Genomic DNA, 4,174 nt, shown 5'->3' on the forward strand with positions numbered 1-4,174 from the left:
TAGTATCTAAATATCACTGGAAGCGGCGCCTAATTCCGACTGCTAGTGCGCCACTTGTGTCCAAGTCATGCCAGCCGTAGCTTGATTAAGCTTGCGCATTTTCAAAATTTAGGTTTGCGCAAAAAGGTACACATCATCCGCGCATGTCCTTGCTGATTTCATCGATGAACTCCCAATTGGTTGAACACGATTTGACCACTCGGTAAGATTTAGCGGGATATCGCATATGTTTTTATACATGCTGTAAATTTGAGCCGAGTCGTTCAATAGACTCGGATTTGACCACGTGTCGACACAGCTAGATCTACGCCGCGGTATCAATATGGAATAGTCGAATCGCCAACGCGAACGCCTATCCCATTCTTCGACCTCCCGATTACGATGTCGAACAATGGGATAGGCGTTCGCGTTCGCGTTGGTGTTTCGAGGGATTTGCGAAAACTCGCTAGGCGACAACTCCCCGAATTGGCGACAACTCTGAAAACAGGTGTCCTTACCTGGCTAAGAATTTGAAGCGTGGGCCTGATTTCGCGGTACTGTACGTCGGGTTTACTGATTATCTCATTGACTTCACATTGTTACCGTATAAACCACAACGAAACACTGACCTAGGGTCACCTTCCCAAATAGCATTATCCTATCATGTTAACTAATGAACTGCATACTAAAGTAACAGATGATCACGTTAATTCTGTCAAATCTGATGAGCCAAATGAGACACTAATTGATGAGACCACGCGACACACCAGCCCACTTATCTTGGCGGCCTTCGTAACGGCCAACGCATGTTGGCGAGTTGTTGTTCATGAAAAGTGCAACGAATATCTGATAAAACTAATAATAGTGTCTGGTCATTTACAGGTCGTATGTCATGGATGTGAAAACAATCCAATTTGCTCGCAGACTATCTAATTCGTTCGTATCTGGCAGATACTCTGCTTGCGATCCTTTCGTAAATCTGAATGCCGGTGTGATGCTGGAAATAGAACAGGTATAAGGCTATATACACCCGAGTCGTGGCCTTTGACTTGGGAACACCCGTGACCGCAGACCCTTATAGCATTAGGGCTTTGGTCGGGCCGTAACCTTCTAATCTACACGCCGCGGACATGATTACTATGACGGTACGATTATACATCAATGCTACTTCTTGTTTCCCATCATTCTCCATGGACCTGTATTTTTGAATTTGAAACGAGTAGTGAAAGACTTGTTGAATAAGATGTTATAAGTTGATCATACCTATGATTTAATTGTAATTGTAGGAAATTGAAGACTTCATGAATTGGTCGTTAGAAAGGAAATTGCTCTCGACGAGCCGTTAAAGCCAGTTAAAATGGCAAAATCAGTACGCAGATTGGTTTCTAAGAGCAGGATACAAGGATACTGGAAGTGCATGCGGAAGAATTCCGTCATTAGGGCTTTATGTATACAGTATAGGCCTCGCGGAATATGGAGTTTGTCAGACAGTGTGAGCGCGAGGGGTTTTGCTGTTCAACGCGCTATTTTAGGTAACGGGAACATAGTGCCGCTTTTGGAATACAAGGTTCTGATCTTTGCATCCGGATCTCGAAATACTTGGCCTGCTGTGGACAATCATTGATTTACCAGATGTACATACTGATGACCAAATATAGCTGGGCGGCGAATGCCCTTAGTGAGTTGTTTCTGTCTCATCACAGTCTATACTTGCATTCGAAGCGCCATGGACTGATATATTCTGCTTTATTTTCAACACTTCATGCACTGCTTGAGTAGGTTAAGCGAATGATATCAGTCTCCGAGATCAAACGCCCAGACCACGGCAGGCGATCAATGCCCTGTGATAGGAACACGCTCCGATATTGACAACTCCTAATTGCTTCCTGACGAGAGTGGTGTGATCCTTGGTCCGCTGTATCTGTCATCGGTTGTGTCTATCAAGTCATGTTTTTTGACAGAAGCGTTGCAATGGGGGAACACGATCTCCGTTCAGGCATAACATGCTGTTGAGGGATACAGCGGGTTGATCAGAGTAAATTAGTCACGAACTTTGCGTTAACATATAAGTGGCGTTACATGAAAGTCAATCAGCCGTATGTCATACACCAGTAAGAAAACTGCAACAAGCCCAAAGATGAACATCTCTACCCGCTCACTGATCTTATGCCGCTCAGGAACTGCCGTGACCTTTAAAGATTGTTAACTCTATCTCATACAAGATTTTATTTCCCCAATAATCCACTTTTATTTCCGATGATTGTGTACATTTGTAGCCTTATGACATTGTCATTCTCATCGACCTTCAAGAGAATTCACACCATTTGTCAGAGAAAATCAAATTGTTTTTCATGATACGTTCAGTTTGACCCTAAACTTCATCCGTATCAAATACTGGATTTGTACTAAAAATTGCGATAGACTATAAATCTAATTTTCTGGTTTTTGGAAGAAACAGTAGAAAAGAAATTGAGGTAATAAGTGGCTTATCTTTTTGAGAGACTTGTGATCCAAGGCATTCTGGCGGTGTCACTCTTTGCACACACACACAAAGTGATAGCCTTCGCGTTCAAGGGTTTTAACATAGCTAGTACGTAAAAAGCTCTATGGGTCAAGATGCTGGATCCGTAGACCAGATAACAAATTGCACCACAGCCATGGCTATGACTCTATCCTGATCGATCATTGGGTTTTCCTAAGCTGATCATTTCATTGAATTGGACAAAGTGGCGTGGAACGATTTTTTATGCAGTTCTACATGATATATGGACATTGCAATAACCCTCTGAAACTGTGCGTACAAAGATTTACTTCCTCGTGATACAGAAAATAATTTCTTTAACGAGTGTTTATAGTGCATTACACATGTTTGCACCCACTTAAGGGAGTCTCGAAGACATATCTTTACTTTGAAACTGAATTATAGTAAAATATGTTAAACAACTGGAGTGCTCATTTTAAGTCTTTTCTTGAAAGAACATGCTAATACAATGTACGTGTGAAAAAAATTATCTAAAAAAAATGTGTTTTCCTGTTTGACGGAACTATACCTACTACAGCTTTCACTTTGCATCGTTTTCACAAATTGTCAATTTTTGTGCACAATTTCCGTCCGTTTTTTTTGGCCGATTCTATCTCGAATTTTTTTTGCCACTTTGCACATGTCACTCTTGACTTATTCGTATTAAAAGGCTTTGCGGATTGTCAGTATTGAACCGCATCAAATGTCACCTCGGGGCATCATGCTGATCAATGAAAATCTCGTTGGTCATATCCTAGTGACATCTCACGCTCAATAACGGATATATAAATGAATAAAATTTGCGCCATTCTTCCAATTGCTGAAATGTTCAAAGGGGTCATCTCAAGATAGACTAAAGCAAAAAAGCTGGACAAATTCTTGTTTCTTTGAAGAGCCACTTCCTCTCTCCCTCAAATGGAATAAACAAATGTCGAATTTCAGCTGCAACAAATGACAGGCCACAGATCTTACATTTTTTCCGTCCTTTTCTTCCTGTGTGAAGGCATTTGAAGCAACCTGAATGCGCATCGTTCAGTGTTATCACTAGAAATTGTCATAAATGCATACCGAAACGTGGTTCAGAAGTAACATAGTTCAAAAAGATGATCTGCAACTGACAACCTTTGAAAGTTACTCAGCTCCGATAATTAACGCTCCAACAAGGATTCATGAATAAAAAAATTAAGAAAAAAGTTTTTCCACCCGCGTGGGGGCTCGAACCCCAGACCCTCAGGTTAAAAGCCTGATGCTCTACCGACTGAGCTACACGGGCAGCTATGCATATACACCCCACAAACATCAATAGATACATACAAAGTACATGTAGGCCTATGTATTAGTTATTCACGATTGCATTGTATTGACCTTTGAATAAGACCTGGCACACGTTTTACAGGCGGGATTGAACTATGCATATGACGTGATTATCGTACAAAATACTGTAGATACAGAAATAAGTGGCCGTCTCGAAAAATCAGAAAAGCCACAGATATTTATTCATACAATAAGACAAAGCCAATTTAGGCTACATAAATGTCACACTGCCTTACTACCATATGAAGAAAATCTAGGCCTTTTCTGACGGATTTCAACAGCGGCCACTCACTCTTAAATGTGTACAGGACATAACCGCGTGATAGGCCAATTCATGAGGACTTTCAAGCCTACCAAATA

General features: G+C 41.3%; 1 non-coding gene across 1 annotated transcript; it reads right to left on the reverse strand.

Moving 5' to 3' along the window:
* Window positions 1–3,700: 3,700 nt before the first annotated feature.
* Trnak-uuu (transfer RNA lysine (anticodon UUU)) lies at window positions 3,701–3,773 on the reverse strand. The gene has a single exon. It is a non-coding gene; the product is annotated as a tRNA-Lys (tRNA).
* Window positions 3,774–4,174: the final 401 nt, after the last annotated feature.

The sequence above is a fragment of the Lineus longissimus genome, chromosome 2, assembly GCF_910592395.1.
Source record: "Lineus longissimus chromosome 2, tnLinLong1.2, whole genome shotgun sequence".
Lineage (NCBI taxonomy): Eukaryota > Metazoa > Nemertea > Pilidiophora > Heteronemertea > Lineidae > Lineus > Lineus longissimus.